At 38.2% G+C, this 24,412-nt stretch overlaps 1 protein-coding gene across 7 annotated transcripts in view; it reads left to right on the plus strand.

Annotated features, from left to right (window-relative positions):
- USP42 (ubiquitin specific peptidase 42) overlaps positions 1–24,412 on the plus strand; it is a 114,849-nt gene that overhangs the window by 34,016 nt on the left and 56,421 nt on the right. For 2 of the 7 annotated variants that reach the window (XM_016423891.2, XM_056804353.1), the window contains exon 1: positions 17,284–22,326. The exons of 1 other annotated variant lie outside the window; for it this stretch is intronic. The gene's annotated coding sequence lies outside the window, so the exon portion shown is untranslated. Of the gene's footprint in view, positions 1–17,283; positions 22,330–22,377; positions 23,426–24,412 lie in introns of those variants that run through there. 4 more of the 7 variants (XM_056804352.1, XM_007498262.3, XM_007498263.3 and 1 more) reach the window with 4 other exon arrangements.

Raw genomic sequence — 24,412 nt, forward strand, 5'->3', positions numbered from 1 at the left:
GGATCACCTACAAAGTCCTCTGTTTGGCATTTAAATCTCTTCATACACTAGCTCTTATCTAACTTTTTGGTCTTCTTCTCTTTGTTATTTTTAAATTTAATTTATTATTTAATGAATTAAAAAATCTCTTTTCTCTCTCATCCCCTTATTCCCCCTCAAAGTTGATACTAAATATTGGTTCCAAAGCAGAATGGTAAGGACTTGGCTTCTTGATTCAACTCTGCCATACCTAGAGGTCGATATGAAATTGTTATGGTCTAGAAATGGATCTGACATAAGAGGACCCGACTCCTGGCACTATCAGTAGTTATGTCATCTTTGCAAATCATTTAACTTCTGGCCTAAAAAATGGGCAGAGTGGGAAACTAGATTCTCTCCAAGATATCTTACAACTTTAAATCCTTTGACTTTGACTATCCCTCTGTAACTTGTATCCTAAAATCCTAATCTTTAGTTTTATTTGGACTAGGTTCAGTTTGGGTCTTTTCTCAAAGGTTTTTATCTTTCTCTTGTTTTTTTTAAAACCCTTACCTTCCATCTTGGAGTCAATACTGTGTATTGACTCCAAGGCAGAAGAGTAGTATGGGCTAGGCAATGGGGGTTAAGTGACTTGCTCAGGGTCACACAGATAGGAAGTGTCTGAGGCCAGATTTGAACCTAGGACCTCCCACCTCTAGGCCTGACTCTCAATCCACTGAGCCACCCAGCTGCCCCTGGTTTTTATCTCTTTTGATTTATTTTCCCTAGGAATATCAGAACATAGCTTTTATAGATAAAGAATTATAGTTCAATAAATTTTTTGGGGGAAACCCAACAAATTGTGTGGCAGCTAAGTATCACAGAGAATAAGGTTCTGGGTCTGGAGTCAAGACAACTCCTCTTCATGGGTTCAAATATATTTGGCACTAGGCAAATCACTTAACTCTAGTTGCCTCAGTTTCCCATATATAAAATGAACTAGAGGAGGAAATTTCAAACCACTCTAGTATCTTTGAAAAGAAAACCCAAAATGGGGTCACAAAGAATCAGACATGATTAAACAACAACAACAAAAGATCTTTCAGTTCTCTGCACACAGTATTTTCCAGATAAGTATCAGTCTTCATTTCACTTCACAGATAGAAGGAAAAACAACTTTACGGACTCACCATAGCCCATTTATAATTTTTAAAAACCATTATTCTTTCCTCTCTTGTGATTCTTGCTATATATAATTCAGGGACCTATGTAGTACTTGACTCATAACTCGACCCTATGATTTGAAGAGAAAATATCTGTCAATGGCATACTCTCATTCTTTGAAAATGCACAGTATAGTAACTCCATGATTACATTTTTTCTCCTCAGGAAACTTCCAGTATCTTTGGCTTAGCCAGTATTTCCCCTTCATTTTTCCAGGATTTTGTCCCCAGGATCATTTCCATTAAACTGCAGTTTACTCTTTTACTAAAGCTGCTGTCACTCTTCTGGCCATGTGTTTCTTCTTCTCTCCATGGTTGCTGTCTTTGGGGCTAAGAACTTCTTATTTTTTGCCTCCATGACTAGGTCCAAGAACTATTGCCATTCCACTGGTGGACCGAGGTGCCATATCTCCATGGCTGATATTTCTGTCAACTCTAACCTTGCCCAGGGACCAAAGTTAATTATTTGATAGGAATTGGACCTGTGATTTCATGATAAAAATCTACTCTAGATCTAACATGAATAGGTTTGTATTAGCTCTTGCTGAATCCCTCAGATTGACTAGGCCCAACTCTACAGTAACCTTACTCAAATCAACAGGGGCCGTTGCTGTTATTGTTCAGTCATTTTAGTTGTGTCTGTCTCTTCATGACCCTATTTGGGGCTTTCTTAGCAAAAATACTGGAGTGGTTTCCCATTTTATTTTCTAGCTCATTTTGCAGATGAGAAAACTAATGCAAACAGGATTAAGTGAACTGCCCAGGATCACACAGCTAGTAAGAATCTCCTTGACTCTCCTTGCCCAGTACTGTATCTATTGCTTCACCTAACTGCCCTCCCCAGGAGTTAGTATTCTATCAATTATCCTCAATGAGACTGAATGGGTCAACAAGTACACAGGACAGTTTCTCATCCTTACCCCAAAGCTGAGAGATCAATATTCTCAAGTGTCAGTGGGTATGTTTTCTCTATATAGAAGACATAATCAAAGTCCAAAACAAAAGTCCTTTAACCTCATTGAACTGACCAGGCTCTCTGGTTATCATCTATGACTAAGCTGTATTGACCTACAAAAGGATGCTTTCCATTTGCCTGAAATTATTTTACTCTTGCATCTACTTGAGAGGCTAGGACACTTTCAGGGTCTCCCTGAAGGCATATACACTTTAAATAAGACTAGGGCAATGGGAAGACACTAGAAGTCAGTTCTTGTTCCACTTTGGGCCATATTTTACTCGATGACCTTTGGCGAGTCACTATTTTTTTAAAGAGGCAACTAGGTGGTACAGTCAAGATTCACAATCAAGGAAGTCAGGAAGACCTGAGTTCAGATTTAGACCCAGACACTTACTAGCTATGAGACCCTGAGTAAATCAATTAATCTCTATCTGCCTCAGTTTTTTGAACTATAAAATGGGGAGAATAATAAAATCTGCCTTACAGGATTGTTCTGAGAATCAAATGAGGTAAGATTTGCAAAAGAACCTGGCTCTTACTTAATACACATTTATTTTCTTCCCTTAAAATCTCTATATCTAAGATTGAAGAGCCAAGTTATTCAGCAAAGTTAGCCAGAAAAGGCTCCAATTTGCATAGTTTTCTTATATTTTAAAATGTTTTTCTTGTAATTGCCCAAATAACAATGGGACATGTACATTTGTCCAATGTTTCTTTACGTATCCATATAAAAATGAAAGTCATTTTACAGTAGCTAATTCTCTGAATTTTTTTGTGGTTGAATTAGATATTTTAAATGTACTTCAGTCATCGTGGAATATCTGTGTAGTGAGTATGGAAAGGGAAGTTTTTGCTATGGACTCCTCTCTGGGACCTAGGATCTCCCAACCATTCATACTCACAAGACTGCCTTCAAAGTTTGATATATCCATAAAAGGATTGCTGTTCTGTTACCTTTTCTTGGAGTAAGAAAACACAAAATAAAAAGGTAAACAAGAGCCCTGTGGCCCAGACCTTAATCTAGTTACCACATAGAAGCTGCTGGAGTGGAAGCCATTTGTTCCCAACTCTTCACAGGAAGTCTCATAATTAGTTACATGATGCTTCCAAGAGAGTTGGAGAGTGACAGTGGGAGGAGCTACTCCCTTTTTAAGGTCCAATGAATGTGCCACTTTTAGCTTAGTGACCAATACTAACCCTCTCTAAACTAGACGATGGGCAATCAAGGGTTAGTTGTGCTATTCTCAAAGTTCCAAGTTCTTCACAGGTGAGTACACTGAAACCTAATGTTTCTCTAGAAGTGACTAGGACAATACAGCCCACCCTCTGTGGAATGGCCCTTGAAAGCCCATCCACACAAATGTTCCATTATATGTGCCATATAAATACAAAACACAATATTAACTATGTTGGGCAATGATATGCTTTACATGACCTTTTTCTTAATAGAGGAGTTATGTTATTCAAGAACTAGCTAATGTTGATGGTATGAAAAATATAGTGAATTATCCCTTGATTTAAAGACCTTTGGGGCAAATAAAGATTCACATATTGAGCATATTTGTAATGATTTATTTGTATAAAGGAAGGTTCCACCCTCCTCACTTCAGTTGCCATCTTCATTCAGGTCCAGAATATAATCACAAAGTATTAATAAAGTGTTAAACTATAAAAGTCCCTTTTACTACTTGATCCCTTTGTGAAGAGCAAATGTCTCTGATTAAGAGGTGAATTAGCTGAACAAATAAATTGGCCAAGCTCCTTTAAGGCTAAGCCTTGGGTGAATTTCAGGAGTTTAAGAGTGAGTGGGACAACTAGGTAATTGCCTATGTGGGGGTCTCTTGCAAGAAGGAGTGGGAGTAAGGTAAGTTGGCATGTAGCTTCTTTTTAAAAAAAAACCCTTACCTTCTTTCTTAGAATTGGTACATATTGTTTCAAAGGTAGAAGACTGGTAAGGGCTAGGCAACTGAGGTGAAGTGACTTGCCCAGGGTCGCACAGTTTGGAAGTGTTTGAGGCCAGATTTGGACTGAGGACCTCCCTTCTCCTGCTCTGGCTTTCTATACCACCTAACTGCCCCAGCATATAGCTTCTGCTATATGACCAATTGAAGACACTGCCTGTATTCAATAGACCTTCCGGAAAGACAAATATAGAAAAAGGTTACCCAAGGCAAACTGCCTCCTCTCCCAGGACAGTCTCCTCTACTTGGGAATATGAAATTATGTTCAACAAATATTTGTTAAGAACCTATATATTCAAGAGGCAGTATGGCCTACTGGATAAAGTGTTTAAGTTTTAAATCGGAGAGCTCTGGGTTCAAGTGTTGCTTCTGACACTAGTTGAGTTGTGATGAGCCATTCACTTAATCTCTTAAGGCTCAGTCTTCTGTAAGATGGCATTAATATTTGTAAGATTTGCTTCACAAGGTCCAAATGAGATATACAAAATATTTGGCAAAGTTTAAAATACTAAATACTAAACAAGTGGCAGCTAGGTAGCATAGTGGAGAGATTCTAAGAAAGTAAGAATTTTTTTTTTTTACAAAACTCCACTATACAAATGCTATACAAAGCAATAAATGTATTATTGCTTTGGGCTTAGCATTGTGTTAAGGTTTTAGGAGAGATACAAAAAAGCACAAAGCACAATGCTTATCCTCAAGAAGTAGAAAATTTAGTTGTCAAAATAAGAGAAGAGGCAGTGTGGTATAAGGGAAAGGATTTGAAGTCAGACTTGAGTTCAAATCTCAGTTCTGCTTTCTACTAGATTTAAGTACTATTATTACTTATTCTGATTACTATTCCTATATGAAAGTACAATTATATAAGTAAATACAGGTATCCCTTCTGAATTTTCAGAATTAGGGATGTGGTACCCCTCTGATCTAGAAAAAAACACATAAAAGTTTTTGGTTCTCCCTTTATGCCAGAGAAGTCTGAATTTTTTCTTTTACTTTTATGGAGTATATTTAGAGTACCTTATATACATTTATGAGTTACCAAACTTTTAAAGATATCTCTACATTTCTGGCCTTTGTATGATTGTTGGATTTCACATTCTTTTTGCTAACTTTAACTTGTTTATTTTAACTTTAAAAAGAAATTGTATACGTAGTATTGAAAGATAAAATGTTGATATTATACAATATTATACACCAATTTTATTCATTTCTGAGTTTCTAAACCTTTTTGTGTCATCTGCTGGTTTTTGCATGTTTTCTCCAGCTTCTGCTAAACTCACAAAAAACTGATATTTAATTGCTTATGCTAATCCACACTTTATTGAAATCATGATAGGGGAAAGTCGTGACCTGGAAAGGATACTTGTAGTTACTACTTACTTATGTGTGCCTTTGGGCAAATCATCTTATCTCTCTAAGACTTCATAAAACAAGAGGGTTGGATGAATTGACCCCTTCCAATTCTAAATCTATGATCCTAAAAGATGGAAGTCCTTTAGAACTAGTAGGTCTGATGCCCACACACTTTTAGTTCAATAAAGTACCTTTTTGGTCATTGAACTGATTCCAAAAGGAGGTTTACTTATCCATAACATAATAAATACATGCAAGAAGGATAGAGTGGCTCTGAGCTTTTATTGATGACCTCTGGTCAGCAGGGAAGAAAGGTTTGACCCTGCCCATATAGTGAGACTTTTTATGCCCTCAGATAACCAGAGAAAGTCTCCAGTCAGTACTGACCAAGGACATTGTAATGCTGCCTCAAGGAAGGGTGTAGCTTAACCTTCCCCTCCAGCTCTAATGAAGTCCTGGCTTTGTCACCTTTTCCTATGAGGTGGTATGGAAGTGAGGAGCCATTTTTTTATTCAATCACAAAGTTAAAGATATTGATCCAATCACAAGTTCTATAACTAAAATATAATTCTAGTAGCCTATACTTTTTTAAAGAACAGAATAGAAAAAAAAAAGGAGGAGGGAGCAATATTAAGAAGATGCATTTGGGACAGCCAGGTGGCTCAGTGGGTAGAGAGTCAGGCTTCAAGAAGTGAAATCCTGGGTTCTAATTTGACCTCAGACACTTCCTAGCTATGTGACCTTGGGCAAGTCTCTTAACCTTAATTGCCTAGCCCTTAGAGCTGCTCTGCCTTAGAACTGATACTTAGTATCAATTCTAAGATAGAAGGTAAAAGGTTTTTCTTAAAAATGTATTTGTTTCAGAATTCTGATGAACCTTTCTTGTAATATGTATATTAAAGATATTCTTTCTATTTTATTACCCTAAAGGATCATCAACATCTTAAGTATCATCTAAAGTTATCTCTTTCCCAACACCAGTAACCCAATGGTTTATACAGATAGTGGATACTTAATAACAGCTTTTGAATGAATTACTGAAAAAATGAAATAAGGTGGGAAAGGTAGGTTGGATCCAGATAATGTATAGGTCAGGGATGGCAAACCTTTTAGACTCTAAAATTTAAAGACTATGAACCATACCCACCCCCCTACCCCCACCAGCCTACATGCCTTACCCCACACAGGGGAGAGGAAAGCATAGCTATAAACTCCTTTCCAGAATGGCTATGCCAATTCACAGCTCAACTAACATTATATAAATGGGCCTGTTTTCCCACAGCCCCAGATATTTGCTATTTTCATTTTTAAAAAATCTTTGCCAATTATTCAGGTGGTAGATAAAACCCCAGATTTGTTATAATTTGCATTTCTCCAATTATTAATTATCTGGAGCATTTCCCCCCCATGTGGTTGTTGATAGCTTAGATTTTTTCCTTTGAAAACTGCCAGTTCATATTCTTTGTCTATTCATCTATTGGAAAGTGGCAGTCTTAGACATTTGAATCAGTTACTTATATATCTTAGATATATGAGACTTAGAAAAACTTTCTGTCAAGATTTTCTCCTCAGTTACCTGTTTCCCTTCAAATTTAATTATATTAATTTGTGCAAAACCTTTTCAAAGGTTTATAATCCAAATTGTCAATTTCATTTTCTGTTTACCTCTCTCTCACTGGTTTAGTCATGAGTGCTTCCCTTCTCTGGAAGGTAATTTCTTCCATGCTCCTTTAATTTGTTTATGATGGATGTCACCATTTATGTCTATGTCAAGTAATCATCCACACAGGATTTTTGAGTATCACTGTCTCTCTTTATAATTTTCTGTAGGTTTATCTTCTATCTGCTCGTGTCCTTGACTTTATTTTTATCTTGTCTTTTATTTTTCCTTGTATTTTTCTGTTTTGGGCATATTTTTGTTTGGTTGTCCATCTCTTTACTCTTTCTTTTATTTCTCTCCTTTAACTGCTCTTACAATATAATTTAGTTATTTTAAATTATTCATTTTTTGTTCAGACCTGTGAATTCATGGGCTTGGATTTTTTTTTCTCTAACATTTCTGTCCCCCTTAAAGTTCTTTGACTGCCTTGACTTGAACCTGGAGTTTAAACTTATTAAATGGAGATAGTTCCTGAGAGTATAAATAAAAAATGGCTAATTTTTCTCATGGCTTTACCTTTGTTTCTAGAAAAGATTTTCAGCAGCTACTGCTGTGTGAAGTGCTCTTAACCTTCAGTGAATTTATCTTCCCTTAAAATTTCTTTGGTTCTACAACCCTAAGCCAACATACCTTTCTGAGACAATGTGACTTCTAGAGTTCATCAGTGATAAGTTGGTTATAGGGAATAGGAGATAGATGTATTGTAATGCCTAAATACATGTAATTTAGTGGGGCAGTTAAGTGGTACAGTGGATAAAGCACTGGACCTGAAAACAGAAATAACTCCTCCTGTTCAAAACTGGCCTCAGATACTAGTTGTATAATCTTTGCCTGAGCTTTCTCATCTATAAAATGAGTTGGAAAAGGAAATGGCAAACCATTCCAGCATCTTTGCCAAATAACCCTTCAAATGGAGTCACAAATACTCAGACATAATGGAAAAATTACTAAGCAAACAACGTCTTGCTAGGGTTGCCTGTCCTAAACTCTGTGATATTGTTGAATAAACTAGATATTTCTCTGACCAATTTCTGATCCAGTTGTTTGTTTTTTATCTTTAAGTCCCCAGGACCTATCTGGGACCCTTGCACACAGTGGGGACTTAAATGTTATTGAATTAAATCCATGTTCAGCCTTCAGGCTTGTTGTGACTTTAGAGGCAGTGAGAGCTATAGCAGCCCCTTATTTTCACCAGAACTTCTAAGGAATAAAGCAACAGCAGAATCATGATATTTTAAAACACAAAACAGGAGTTTTAGAGATGGGTTGGAATTAGTAGTCTTTAATAGCAGTATATGTTATAGGAGATATTTTTCCATTTCAGTAGATATTAGAATCTAAAGCTGGAAGGACCCTCAAAAGTCATCTTGTTTAACTCTCTTTTTTGAGGGGGAAACTCAGGCTCCTAAGAAAAGAGTGACTTGTCCAAAGTCACACATATATCAACCAGCAGAGTGGGAGGCTTCAAATCCATTTTCTCTAGTTCCAAATTCAACATTCTTTTGACTTATACCATTTCCCCTTCAAAATCAATTTCCATGCTCCTCACTTTACCAAGCAAAGTCCTAGATCAATGTTAGCTATTTCCTAGTCAGAGGCAAGATTTTTCATCTTTGAATCTGAGAAAAACACAGGATTTTCAAAAGATTGTGCTTGAATACTTTAAAAAGGAACTAAAATATATTATAATAAATTCTGGTACTATTTTGCTCTGGGGGTATGTAATTAAAGAGCAGTTCTGGTAATTTAGATCTAAGACTCTCTGGACTTGGGGCAAACAGAAGTTGCACTTTTTATAAGGACAGAAGAGTTTTATTTACTGTGGTACAATTTGCATAAAAATAATCAATTGCTTTTAAAACAACTTCATTTTTTTCTGGAATTCCTTGAGATGAAATTTCAGTAAGAGATGTGAAGATGTATTTTTCCCTTGGTTTTAGAAGATTATATACAAAGTTGCTCCTTAAACAATTTGCCTTAGAGAACAATTATGGAATTATGCCCAGAGAATTATAAAACTGTATATACCTTTAGACCTAGTGGTTGGGTCTGTTTCCCAAGGTCATCAGGAAAAAAAAGAACAGAACTCATATTCTAAAATATTGTAGCAGTTCTCTTTGTGGAGGCACAGAACTGGAAATTGAAAGGATGCTTATCAATTGGGGAATGGATAAACAAATGGTGGCATATGCTCATGATGGAATATTACTTCCCTGTAAAAACTGGTGATCAAGTTAATAAAAAAAACCTTGAAATTATGAAAAGGGAAATGAGCAGATCTCAAGAGAACATTTTATATAGCTACAGAATTAATGTTTGAAGAATAACTTGTGAATGTCCACCTCCAGAGAAAGAATAGAAACATGAGATTTTTTAAAAGAAATGCAAGCAAAATAGTCCCCTACCCTCAAAGAGTTTACATTCTAATGGAGGAAGACAACACATAGAGGGGCAGGGGAATCAAGGGTACCCACTGAGGGGAAATATTGTGGCAAGTGAGGACAAGGAAATAGAAACTGAAGAGGGTTGAATTGAGAGAATGGGAAAGCATGGGTGGGGTAAGTATCTTGACATCTAGTTAACACTTAATAAATATCTGTTGTTGATTTCTTTCTTTCTTTAGGTTAGTTACTTTAATCAATAGTAGGGGGTGTTATGAATGGTTATAGACAATATGTACCTAAATGCACACAGTGTGGTAAAAATAGTAAATTACCCACTTTAAACTTTTCTTTTTTTTTTTTGCTAGCCTTAGATACAGATAGTTCAGTAATGCCTGATTCTGTTAATCAGAGTTTGAAGTAAGAGGCTACTTTAACCACACTTACAGATTGTGGTAGCTGATAGCAAAGATTACAGATTGCCCTCTATTGATGTTCCATATTATAATTCGTCCAAAAATATATCTTAAATGACATTAGTTTCCTGGCTTCTACATAGTGCCATAAAGCATTTGCAATTATATTAAGAAGAATAGAGCCAAGAGTACCCCCTCTTTATATTTTTAACTTAATTATATTAACTATATTTTTAACTCTTCATATTTTTAACTTAAGTTAAGAAATTTAACTTCTAGAAAGGAATTACTAGACTTTAGGCTTTCTTCAGAAAAAAAAAAATCAGAAATACAAAACCAAACCCTTAGTGGTGGACATTTCTGGGATAGTAACCCTGTCTACATGACAGGGAAAACAATAAAGATATGGTATAGAATCAACTGTTCCTTGTAGCTATAGGAGTCATTAACTTCAGTGTCCCAACCCCAGATGACCCCTAAGCAATATTTAAAGAGATCATTTCTTTCAAAATACCTATATCTAAGGTTTGACTATGCTGAAGGAAAGTTTTCCTATGAAACCACTTTTTTTTTTTCCCTGAGGTCATCCTGTGGTTTGCCCAGAGGATTTAGTTTAGGTTTTAAGGTGATTTCCTTGCTTGACTCAAAATATTTCAGAATGTATGCCTTGTAGCTATATTGTAGATAGTCCAGGAATGAAGTCCTTCCCTTCATATCTACTGGTTAGTCCACTAGAATGTCTGTAGTCCTATTCTGAGATTTCCTCTCTACCTTAGTCATGTACATCCCACTTCTTAAATTCCTGTAGAATGTTCATTTTGCTAGTTATTTTACTGTAAATGCTATAGTTTAAAAAAAAAAGAGCCTAGAATCCATTTTTAAAAATCCTAGATCAAATTTCCAACAGTTTAGGAATGTTCCCTCTGAGGCAGATTTAGGTAGAGGGTTCTTTGTTCTTTGGCTAATCAAGGAGTGGCTGCTGTAAATGCATGGGGGCAAGTTTGTTTGTTTTTTAATATTTTCTGGAGCTGTTTGATCTGTTTGCTAGCATCTGTCACCTAAAAAAACCACATATATCATTGACATCATTTTAATTTACTTTGAATCTTTAGGTGAGGGGCACTGAATTTTCTCAGTTTTTAAGACTCGCATTTTCAGTAGTTTGTTTTTATATGTTGATTGTCATGTGCATTTTCATATTTCTTTACCTTACAAAGACTCCATCCTTTGCCATCACATCAATCCCCATTTTTGTTTGCCTTATAAAATCTAGTGGACTGTGAATAAGTTCCAAGGCTGAAGCCTGATTTCATGTATTTCAAGTTTGCTTTTATCCCCCAGAGATTTTAAACTGTGCTATCTTGCATATTAGCACAACATAGCATGTAGATGAAGGCTTTCACCCTTGCAGAAATCTTAGCTTTGTATATAGCTAATGAACTAAATAACTTTCTTTTGCGGTTCTCTATTGAGCAACAAGAATCATTTATAAATTTAGTTTTTCCTTTTCATAGCTGATATTAACTTAAAGCACATCCTCTAGAGAAATATAATGCCAGAATCATCTCGAATATGAAAATTGTAGAATTTTGGAGGAAAGAAAATGCTTCCTCTTTTCCTTTATTTCCTTAAATCAGTATGCAGAGTATATGTTGGGGGCATTTGTGAGCCATCACAGAATGAGTCTGAATACCTAATGAAAAAATTCATCTGTCTACATTATTAATACACCAAGAGGACCATAAGTCAACTGAATGGTCCTAACAGACTACCTAATCTGATGGATATAGGAAGAGCAGAGAAAACAATGTGCAGCTCAAAAAATCAATTATTGAGTTTACTCTGAAAAGTAAACTACTTATATTGTTTTCTTCTGTTAACACCTAACTGTAGCTGAGAGGGAAATGAAGTCGAGTAGCAAACTGTAGCCAAAAATAGGCATATGGACACCTGGGTATTCATATGAGATAATTTCTTTCAAAGCGCCCAGGTTGGGGTGTATTGAAAGATCTGCCAGACCATGGCCTTAAGGAGAGGGAGCTCCTTCCACCAATGCCAATAGAGATTGTGAGGCACTTTCTCTAAACTCTGTCCTCTTGGAGAATTGTTTAGACCAGTGGTTCTCAACCTTTCCAATGCCGTGACCCCGCAATACATTTCCTCATGTTGTGGTGACCCCAAACCCAAGAAGTATTTTGGTGGCTACTTCAAAACTGTAATTTTGCTACAGTTATGATTCAGAATGTAAATACCTGATATGTATTATGTATTCTCATTGCTACAAATTGAGAGGTTGAGAACCGCTGGTTTAGAGGATCAAAAAGTCAAATGACTGACTCAGCCAGTATATAACAAAAGTTGGATTGGAACACAGGTCTTTGCTATCTTTAAGGCTAGTGCTCTCTCCATTCTACTTCATCTTTTGTCTCTGGCATACAAAGAACAAATAGGTGAAATAGGCATCCACATCACATTTACAAAAATACAGACTCTCTCCCATTACCCCTTAATAAACATGACAAGAAAACATTCTCTTCACTTTTCTGTGATATTCTAAGAGTGCTGTTACCACATAAACTATTCAAGCACTCTAATGAGGTTCAGTCTGCTTGCTGCAGAGGGAAGCAGTCTATGGAAAGTGAAATGGAATGTAAAATTAGAATCAAAATAGTGTAAATTCAATTGAGAAACATTGGCAAGCTATACAAACCTCAGATGAATATTAAAAGGTTGAAAGAGGAAGCCTGAAAAATGGGAGGATTCTTTGTACTGCTCAGATGCCACAGCAGGCACTTTTCAGGTTGCCTGTTTGGTTTGGCTTTGTAATACCCTTTCCATTCTGCATTTAATCATCTGAGAAAGCCATTCAGAAAAGGCAAATGACATTTTGTGGAGTCCCTAATCCCATAGCTGTTCTGTACATGTAGCACTCCTAGAAGTCAATGAAAAAATAAAGGTTGATAGGATGTAAAAGGAAAACTTTAAAATTTCAATTTCTTACCAGGGAAGAGGAGGTGGTGGTGGTGTTGGCCTCAAAGGTGGGGGGGATCGAATTGGGGTAAATGCCCCTCTGTGGGATCCCTTCCGTTTTATTCAAGTGCTTCAATGTAGAACTCTAAGTAGACCACTAGAGGGCCTTTTAAACCCAGCATAAAAGCACCGCCTTCCTAAAACTTCAGTATACACACACAGCACTGAACACGTCTTGGCTAGATGTAAAGTCAGTCTTCAGTTTTCACTTATGGATTCCTGAATCCAGCAGAAAAGATCTCCAATCAATTACCTATTTATAAATTGCATATATCACTGAAGTTATCAAAAGTGAATGAAAACAATTCCGTGCCTTTTCTTGTCAGAAAAGTCACCTCTGACTGCATAGCTACTAGGAGAGGATTCAAGAATGAGTACTGGCGCCGTGGGACCTTGGTCCTAGTACTTACTAGTTCTGTTACTTAGTAGCTTTGTGACTTTGGAAAAATTACTTAACTTTTCTGAGATACAGTTTCATTATTTGTTAAAGGAGTAATAATAATACTTGTACTACCTATCTCCTAGGCAATGTGAAGAAAGTGCTTTTATGAACTTTAAAGTGCCATATAATATACAACTTTAAACTCTAGATTTCCAAAACTGGCTGCTTTTTTAATGTTTGGTTTTTAAAGACCTGGGTTTTGGAGATTTCGCAGGAAAAAAGTTAACTTACTGTTTTAAGAATTCATTGAGAAAGGCAGCTTAATTCAAAGCCCTTTTTCTTTTCCCCAAATCCTCTTCTCTCCCTAACTTCCCCATTTTTGGTGAGAACTGAGGAATCCTCAACTCTTCCCTATTCCTTAACTCTTATATTCAATCACTTAACATAATATTGCCTTCTCTCCATTCAGCCTATTTCAAGCCTTCATCTCCTATCACCTGAATTACTAAAATAACCTAATTGATCTCCCTGATCTCTATGCTCAATCCTTCATGGCTACTAAATCAACTTTCCTTTATTTTATATTTGTTGTTTATTTTTAGCAATCTTTAAAAAATGGAGTTCCAAATTCTCTCTCCCTCCAGCCCCTCCCCACCCACTGAGGTTAGCAATATCTCAATGACACATGTGAAAATATGCAAAACACATTTCCATGTTATCTATGTCACCAAAAAAGTAAGGAAAATTAAGAAAGTGAGAAAATTATGCTTCCACTTGAACTCTGAATTTATCCGTTCTCTTTCTGGAGGTGGACGGCATTTTTTTTTTATCATGAGTTCTTCAGAATTATCTTAGGTTACTATGAACTTGACAAAAATGAACATTTTCATATGCAAAGAATAAAAAATTTGATTGTTTTTGAAGCAATAAATCTCTATTGAGGCAATTTTATTTCTTAAATATTCATTAAAACTTTTTTTTTGAGTTCCAAATTTTCTTCCTCCTTCCTACCTTAGCTACCTCATTCCCTCTCTCTCCTCCCCTTCCCTTCACTATGATGGTAAGCAATCTGATATAGATTTTACATGTGCAATGATGTAAAACATTTTTCCATATTGGTCTTCTTGTGGAAAAGATCTCAAATAAAAAAAAATTAAGTGAAATAAAGTATATTTCAATTCCCTTTTGGAGTGCAGATGGCATTTTTCATAATGAATTTCTGGAATTGTTTTGAATCACCACATTGCTGAAAATAACTGGGTCATTCACAATTGTTCATCAAAAAACATTGTGAGCATGTTCTTCTGGTTCTGCTCACTTCATTTTGCATCAGTTCATATAAGTCTTCCCAAATTTTTCTGAAATCATTCTGCTTGTCATTCCTTATACAATAGTATTTCATCACAATCTCATACCACAATTTATGCAGCCATCCCCATGGACAACTCCATATTTTCCAATCATTACCACAAAAAGAACTACAATAAATATTTATGTACAAGTAGGTCCCCCCCATTAAATCTCTTTAGGATACATAGTAATGGTATTGATGAATCAAAGAGTATACTGGTTTAGAGTCCTTTGAGCATAATTCCAAATTGGTTGGATCTCTAGAATGGTTGGATCAGATCACAACTCCACCAATAGTGTATGTGTCCCAGTTTTCCCACATCTCCAATACTTATAATTTCCCTTTTCTGTCATATTGGACAATCTGATAGGTGTGAGGTGGCACCTCAGAAGTGTTTTAATTTGCATTTCTCTATCAAGAGTAATTTTGAGGATTTTTGCATATGACAACAAATGGCTTTGATATCTTCATCCAAAAACTGTTCATATCTTTTGACTCTCAATTGGAGGACTTTTATCTTTATAAATTTGACTTAATTTTCTATATATTTGAGAAATTAGACCTTTATCAGAGATATTTGTAAAATCCCCCTCCCCCAGATTTCTTCTTTCCTTGGAATCACGGTTGCACTGCATAAAATGTTAATTTATTATAATAAAAAATCAACCATTTAACATTTTATAAGGCTCCGTTTGGTCTAAAATTTTTCTCTTATCCATAGAGTTGATAGGTAAACTATTACATGCTCCCCTAATTTGCTGTTTATCACACTTTATGTTTAGGCCATGTACCCTTGTTGAACTTGCCTTAGCATGTTATAAGATGCTGCTCTATGTATATGGGTTTGCCATACCATTTTCCAGTTTTCCCAACAGTTTTTGACAAATACTGAGTTCTTGTCCCAAAAGCTTAGATCTTTTTATCAAACACTAAAATTAATATGGTCACTTATTACTAGGTTTTGTGTACCTAATTTATTCCACTGAACTACCACACTTGTTTCTTAGACAGTATGAGATTGTTTTGATGATTATTGCTTTGTAATATAGTTTGAGATCTGGTACTCCTAGGCTACCTTCATTCACATTTTTAAAAATTGATTCCTTTGCTACTCTTGACCTTTTGTTCTTCCAGATGAATTGTTTTTTTTTCTAAATCTATAAAATACTTGCATGCAGCTATTTTTAAAAGCAGATATTAAATTTAACACATTCATTCCAATATTGTTATACTTTTTTTGTGCCCCCTTCTGGATTTTCTTTTGTTCTGTGTATTTTTAAAAAATCTTTTCATTTTTTTTGCTCCCAAATTAATATTCCCAAAGAACAGGTTTGAGCATGTCGTTCTTTTGCTTAGGAAATTTCAGGGGCTCCCTAGAGTTTCAAGGATAAAATATAAACTCTTTTGTTTGAATTTTAACAGATTTTATAATATGGCTCCAGCCTACCTTTCTAGGCTTATTGGCTATATATTAGTAAGCTTCACCTACCTTTCCTTCTGACCTACTTCTTTTTCCTCATACAAAACATTCAATCTCCCATTTCTAGGCCTCTTCACAAATTGTCTCTGGTGCTTAGAATTTATTTCCCAACCCATCTACCTTTGTCTTATAGAATCTGTAGGTTCCCTGTCCTGATTCCAGCAACTGGTAGTGCTCAGAAATGTATTTCATGCGTTGTTGCATTTTAGTCCTTTTCAGTCATGTCTAGTTCTTCATCACACCTTTTGAAGTTTTCTTGGCAAAGATACTGGAGTGTTTTGCCATTTTCTTCTCCAGCTCATTTTATAGATGAGGAAACTGAGGCAAACAGAAATGACCTGCCCAGAGTCACAAAGCTAATGTGTCTTAGACAAGATTTGAACACAGAAGTCTTCTCACCTTCAGGCTCAGGCACTTTGTCCTCTGGGCCACCATTTCCTATCTACTTTGTATATACTTTTGATTTTGCTTTTCTGTGTTCATGTTGCTTCTCTTTAATAGAAAGTAACCTCCTTGAAAGCAGATTCTATTTTGTTTTTGTCTCTGTATTTTCCCACCAATCTTACTTAGGTAGCATTTAATAAATGTTTATTAAGATAACTAATGGAGTTGACCCAAGGGAGGGGGTGGGGAATACCATAGCTTTTCCAGCTCTAAGTCACTTTGTGGTGGGTAACATTTAAAATATTTTACAGTTGAGGATTTTCTGCTTTCTGTCTATTTACTCCTTATTTGAGACCAGGAGAGTCTTAACTACTTATTAACTACTCATTGTATTTTAAGTTTCTTGAAGGAAAGAGACTGCATGTGTTACTAGCACCCTTAATAGTAGTAAACTGCACACAGTAGGTATGCTCAATACTAGCTTAATAAATACATTCCAGGCCAAATGTTCTAGCTATTCCTGATATCATCTTTCTCTTTTTGTGAGCATTCTTGAATGTAGGCCTTCCTCTTCTCTTTGGGTTGAGATTCTTCTTCCTGATCAGAGACCAGCTTGGGTACCATTTCCTTCTTAAAGTCTTCTATCTTCCCAGATGAAATGAAGCTTTGCTCTCCATGAATTTCTTAAATCACTTGACTAGAACTCTCCTTTGTATTTATCACATCTTGCCTTAATAATATATATTTGCTTATGTCTTATAGCCTAGATTAAATTATAAGCACCTGTAGGGCAAGCTCTCTGTTGCTTTTCAAGTGTATATCCCTAGCACCTGGCATTAGTTTCTTTAAAGTAGGCTCTTAATGAATGTTGAATTGAATTCTGCATTTCATTCTTTTTAGGTTCCAGGGGAGGGCATGGACAATATTATGAATGAAGGAAAAACACAAACAACAAATATTTATTTAGTAAAAGGCATTGATAGCAGTGTGGTATAATGCAATGAGGGCAGAAAATACCTATGTTCTAGAACCAGTTACTAACTTGGATAAGAAACAAACTTCTCTTGGCATTTTTCTTTATCTATAGTATACTGAATCAACCAATCAATAAAAATTTATTAGTTGCTGATTCAATTCTAATCTTTAACAGTACTAACACCTTTATGGATTACAGGATTTACAAGAATATCCTACCTCACAGGAGGTCCTAGGTTCAAATCTGGCCTCATACACTTCCCAGCTGTTGTGGTCCTGGACAAGTCACTTCAGCCCCCATTGCCCAGCCCTTACCACTCTTCTCCCTTGGAACCAATACACAATATTGATTCCAAGATGGGAGATAAAGGTTAAAAAAAAAAAGAATATCCTACCTCAGTAGAACAAGTGTGATGAATAGCTTTTGATTCCTACATTCTACATTGTCTTGTAGACAAGTAAAGGTAGCTTCATTTTAATGAATTGTCTGTGCTCATTGGATAGTACTGTTAGGAATGTGCCACTACATCCTCCAGTCAAGTTTTAAAAATAAAACAAAGGAAAAACCATTATATTACATATGGCTAACCAAGTTGTGGCATATGATTTTGATGGAATACTGCTGCTCTGTAAGAAATGATGAGCAGGTTAATTTTGGAAAAACATGGAAAGACCTACATGAAATTATGAAGAGTAAAATAAGTAGAACCAAGAGAACATTATTTACAGCAATAGAAATGTTTGAAGAATGACTTGTATATATCCACCCCTAAAGAGCTGATAAATAGAAATAAGACATAGATTTATATAAACATATATCTTTTTGTTAAATGATACCTTCTGTAGCCAGGGGAGGATGTGTGGGAAGTACTTGGAAATTTTAATGTAACAAACAATTTTTAAAATGAAAAAAAATTATAGGTGGTACCATTTTATTCAAGATATTTAGGCTTTGATGGAGTGTGGGAATGGGGATTTTAGTTGATTCATATTGTTGAACTAGTTTCACAACTCATCTTTGCTTCATACTTTGGTTCCCTTAATAGTAAAATTCAATTCAGAATCACAATCTCAAAGTTGGAAAGGCCATCTAGCCCAACTCTAAACAAGAATTCCTCCCAATTAAGCTGTCATCTGGGCACGGCTAGAAGACCTCCAGAATGGAGGGCAGGGGAGATACCCCTTAATCCCCAAAGTATCCAATTTCACCTTGGGACACTCCTCATTTTTGGGAACTCAGCATTTCTACTGGAATTGAAATAAAAATAGCACTAGATTAAACTCGATTAAGACCTGGATTTTGCAGTTTTTTCCAGGTCTGTTAAACTTTGATTAAGTCTTGACTGTTTACAGAAGCATTATAGGTTTGGAGGAAACAAAGGCCAAAATGAAACATTCCAGGCCCTTAAGGAACTGACATTCCATTGGGAAGAATTCAACACAGATAAGAGTAATTCAGAGTGATCTATATGAGGTAGGAGAGAGCACTGACAATTGAGGGACTTAAAGGAGGCACACAAGCTAACCTTGGACAAAATAGGTTCTGAGAAGAGAGCTGGAGGAGAGGGTATTGGAAACCTCGCAATAGTGGGGTAGGCTGTCTTTACCAGAAGTGTCAAACTCAAATATAAAAGGGAGAGCTAAATCCCAGCAGGCTACATATTGACTTAGAAAACCACAAATTACCATTATCTACATTTTATCATATTCTTGTATATTTTGTTAAATACAGTGCTTTCCAACTTATATTTTAATCTGGTTCAGTACACACACTAGGGAGTTTAGCTTGCCTCCTCAGCCATGAGTTTGATAACCTCTGGCCTACATACTGTAGAGAGGCAGAAAAGGACATGTTTAGTTTGAAGAACAGATAGTGATACAGCTTGGGTAGTATATAGGCTGTATTTTTGAAGGAGTATAATGTAAAAAAAAAGGCTGAAGCGAAGAGTAAGATCTTGGAGAGCCTTAATTAACAAGATTTCTCTCTCTCTTTTTAAAAAAATAAAAACCCTGGGGGCAGCTGGGTAGCTCAGTGGATTGAGAGCCAGGCTTAGAGACTGGAGGTCCTAGGTTCAAATCTGACCTCAGACACTTCCCAGCTGTGTGACCCTGGGCAAGTTACTTGATTACCTTCCATCTTGGAATCAATACTGTGTATTGGCTCCAAGGCAGAAGAGTGGTAAGGGCTAGGCAATGGGATAACAAAGACAGATATTTCTTGCTCCAAAATCTAAATGTTAATAGTTGGGGCATCCATCATTCTGAACATGCAACTTGATTATATCTACTATGCAACATTGATGTTCTTTGCTCTACCTGGAAGAGGCAGACTGTAGTAATTGAGGACTGTAGGAATTGGGGGAACTGGCTCCTTTATTCATTTGATGTTGATCCCAGGTCAAGTCACCTAACCTCTAAGCTCCAGTATCCTAATCTTTAATATGAGGATTTTGTTGTTCAGACACTCTTCCTGACTCCCATGGCCCAAAGTTTGCCAGGCTCCTTCACTATCTTCTGAAGCCTGGTCAAGCTCATGTTTGTTTCTTTATCCATCTCATTCTCTGTCTCCTCCTTTTTCTTTTGCCTTCATTTTTTCCCCCAACTTTATCATCTTTTCAGTGAGTCCTGTTTTATCATGATGTGGCCAAAGTATTTAAGTTTTGAATTCAATATTTGACCTTCCAGTGAATACTCTCAATTTCTTTAAGCATTGATTGATTTTATCTCCTTGTTGTCCAAGAGACTCTCAAAAGCCTTTCCTTGCATCAGAATTCAAAAGCTTAATTCTTCCACTCTCATAGTCACACATTATTACTGGAAAATCATAGCTTTGACTATATGAACTTTGTCAGCAAGGTGATGTCTTCTGCTTTTTAGTATGTGATCCGGATCTACCATAGCTTTCCTTCCAAAAAGCAAGTGTCTTTCAATTTCATGGCTATCTCAATATTTATATAATGAATATTATCATCATTAGTGTTAGTAATGCAAATCATATTTTATTGCATCTATTTTAAAAGTTACAAACCTTAAAATTAAAACTCCAAGGACATATGAATGATTATTGTGGATAACATGAAATTTTTTGTGCTTTATCTAAACCACACGAGATAAATACAAACCTGTGTTCTTGCTATTTTCATATGTATTTCCATATTCCATGTGTATTGATTTCATGATGATGCCAATGAATCTGCTAGTCTTTGAAATTTATTTTAAAAATCTGCCATTTCCCAAATTCTTTGACTTTAAGGAATTTTTTCAACGGACAAACATTTGCAAACAGCTAAGTCTTACTCGGGAATAGAAGGTGCCTGATTACATATACCATGAGTTATTAACTTAGCCTATGAATTTGGATGAGGGGGGGAAGGTATCCTACATCTTTATTTTCATTAACCTCAAAGTGAAATTTAGCATTTCTTCAAATTATTTGTGAGAAGGGGATCATAGGTTTTGCCAGACAGGTGTCTCTGAACACAAAAATTTTAAGAACCTTTGAATTCGACCATTTCCAGAGAGAGAATCTCCTGATTCCCAAACATCTTATGGGTCTATGCCACAGAAAGAAAATATTTTTTCCCCAACAAAACTTTCATACACTCATACGTATATGTGTGTGTATGAAATGGTGCAAATAAAACCTATCATTAAATGAATATTCAAAGACGTCTTCAGTTAGCAAAAATGACCAGCAACTTGGTCAACTCTTTCTGATCTAGCCGCTACTATATTCGCGCGTTCTGTTGCAGGAGCCCACCTTGGGAGGAGGTCGGGATAGTTTTCGGGGAAAGGTAGGTTTGTTTGGCATCTCGCTTGGGGGCGTTGAGAGGACTCCCCCAACGCCCTGCCTTTTGTTTCTTGGGATACTCTCCTTGGAGCCCCTTTAGAAAAAAGTGGGTGGGATTCCCGCGAGAAACAATGCAGGGGGCAAAGGGAGTTTCCAAGTTGGGCCTGGAGAAGAAGGGCAGCCAGTCAGTGTGCGCGAAACCCGCGGAAACTTTTGTGGGCGGATAACCAAGGGCAGCGGGGGAATCCAGAAGGGCGCTCCTGGTGCAGCGCCCCGGGGCCAGGCTGGGGCTGATAGAAAAGCGGCAGCAGCTGCTCTTTAAAGTACAACTCTAAAAGGTGAAGAGACACATACATACATACATACGCACGCACACTCGGGGGCAGGAGCGACGCCGGGGGCGTGGAAGGGAGCGATCTTTTCACGCTGTCGGAAAGGGACGGCCACCGCTTTGGAATGCTTTCAGTGTTGGCCAGGCACCTAGGAAACTGCTTCACGCTTTCCGCTTCATCCTCCACAGCCGCAGGCGGAGGGCGCCTACAACAAGTTTCTCAGCATCCCCTCGACCTCCTTCTCTTCCTCCGTAGGGCTCCGGCTCTTTGGCGACCTCCTCCAGCCTCGGAGAGGGGGTGGGGCGGGGCGGGGTAGGTGGAGTGGGGAACCGCCGACCCGTTAGTTCCTAGAAGCGCCACCTGGACGATCGCTTCTGAGCCGCGGGGCTGGCGGCGTGCCAGGCTGGAGCACAGCGTTGGCGTGTCGCTGCGCCCCCTGGTGGCGAGAGTCGAGTACTGTCGGCGGCGCCGGCTCCTGACCCGGAGGAGGCGTCGGCGGCGGCGGCGGCGGCGGCGGCGGTGCCCGGATGGAGGCACGTCATTGTCCCCCGCCGGGCGGTTCAGGCTGTGTGCGGCGGCGGCGGCGGCGGCAGCGGCAGCGACGGCGGCAGCAGCAGCGGCGGCAGCAGCAGCAGCGGAGTAGGCGGCGGCGACGGCCGGACGGGGATGGAGGGAGTGAGGAGCAGAGCCAGGTAGTCGTAGCCGCTTTCTCTCTCGGCTTTTAGACGATTTGTCCTTCCCCGCCGAAGGGGACTCCCCGGGGAGCGGGGTCGGGGCGCGGGGTGGTGTATGTGTATGTGGGGACACTGTCCGCCTCAGCCTCCGCCTCCATCCCAACCCCAGCCTAGCCGGTCAGGCTCAGGCCGAGGTCCCGCCGTTTCCTCGTCAGGCGCGGGGTGATGGTGGTTGGGGCAGCCGCGGCCTTTCCCCGCCCAGGTGTGGGGCGGGGAGGGGGCGCCTCAGCCCGGCTCCCGGCCGAAGCCCGGCCTCCGCCCCCTCTCCCTGGTACCGGGAGGGGGAAGGGGATTTCCCCCCTCCTATCACACGGGTGGGCGTTTCAAGGAAGGACTCGAGTGGGGGAAAAGGGTGAAATCTACCCCCCCGTCCTCTTTTCCTCCCCCTCCGTTGCCATGGACACTGTTCCTTAATGGTTGCCCCCCTCCCCACCCCTCTGTCCCGCTTCATCTCCACACTCATCTTTCCTGGGGGTGCCGGGAGGGGGTGGGGGGATTGGGTGACCTAGGGTCCGGGCCCTGGGATGGGTAGGAGGAGGCTGAGCCCGCCCCCTGACTGGCTAGGTTCACCGGCAGGGCGGTTGCTGCTAGGCCCCAGAGCCGGTATCTTTCCCCAGGGTGGGCGTGTGCTGGAGTAGCTTCGGCAGCAGCTGGGAGGAAGGAGGGGGCATCATCTCCCTGCACCCCGCTAGGTCCGCTCCGCCTCCTTCCTCTCCTCGGCTTGGTGCCTCCCCTCACGTTCTCCCCAGTGTCTCTTATTCCTATCCTTTACCCCACCCCCCCAATTTTACCGCCATCCTCCTTTAAGCGTGCGCTCCCCCGACCCTACGCGCCCCCTCTTCTCTGCTCTATTCTCTCCTGCTCCACCTCCCTCCTCATTTTTTGTAGGGGGGAAAATTCCCATCCTTATCACTTGGCCCTCCCCTATTTAAGCTAGTTTGCCCTTGTGTCAACTATGGAACCCCTGCTTATATTGCTCCTGGTTTTGTGTATATAATTTTCCAACGGCAGCAGAAAAGAAGAGATGGAGAAAGGGAAGGAAAGCAGTGTAATACGGGTGAGTGTAAAGCGCGTGTTTAGGAACACCACCACCACACACCTTGTTTAGTCGTGCCTTTTAAAAAAAAACGTGCATCGCCGCTTCTGTCTTTATTATTTAAAGTCATATCCAGGAGAAGAATAATTTTATTTTTTCTTCAGAAAGGTGGGGGAACACTATGTAATAAAAGATTTTAAATGGAGACTTTTTAGAATAGAAATCATGTAATTTGGGTCCTCGTATTTTAATTTAACAAGTTTCCGTAAGGTTAGAGCAATTAGAATTTCAGTTCTTGCTTTTGCTAAACAGCTCTTGTTTATTTTCGAGTTCTGATGTTGACATTCAGTGTTTGCTTGTTTATGGGAAAGCATGGTAACTACTATAGGAATGTTATTGCAATGTAGTTATTTTAAAGTCAAGCACTTGTACAACAATGTTGTATCGGTCATTCTTTAGATTTAGGCCTATTGTTCTAGTTAAAGATAATATGATATAGTTAAGTTTTGTGGTGTTTTGCATGTCAAAGATTTTCAAATTAGAAATTTCATCTTAATTTTCTGCAAAACTGAACTTTTAATTATCTGAAAGATGAATTAGTTCTGTTCTTTTTACTATTTTATTTGAGTGCTCATAGAAAATAGATTAATTTCACTTAGGGTCACTTTCACTTTCTTTTTGTTATTGCTTATTCAAATATGTGTGGATTATAAACTGTTCAAAATCAAGCAGTTTGTTGAATTACAGTAATTAAAAAAATATATAATCCAGCAAAACTCCAGTTTGGGGCCTGAACTGTCTTTTTTTCCAAGCTTTTTGTTTTTAAAAAGAAAATTGATACATCATGAAATTACATTGTTTATAAAAAAAAACAATGACATGTAACTGTTTCTTTTCTTCACCTGTAATGTGAATTGCCACAATGTTTAATGATTCCTTTTGAGTATAAAAAAGTATGATGTATTCTAATACTTTTCCAAATCACCAACAATTAAAATGCTTTCCCTC

This window comes from Monodelphis domestica, chromosome 7 (genome assembly GCF_027887165.1).
Source record: "Monodelphis domestica isolate mMonDom1 chromosome 7, mMonDom1.pri, whole genome shotgun sequence".
Classification (NCBI taxonomy): domain Eukaryota; kingdom Metazoa; phylum Chordata; class Mammalia; order Didelphimorphia; family Didelphidae; genus Monodelphis; species Monodelphis domestica.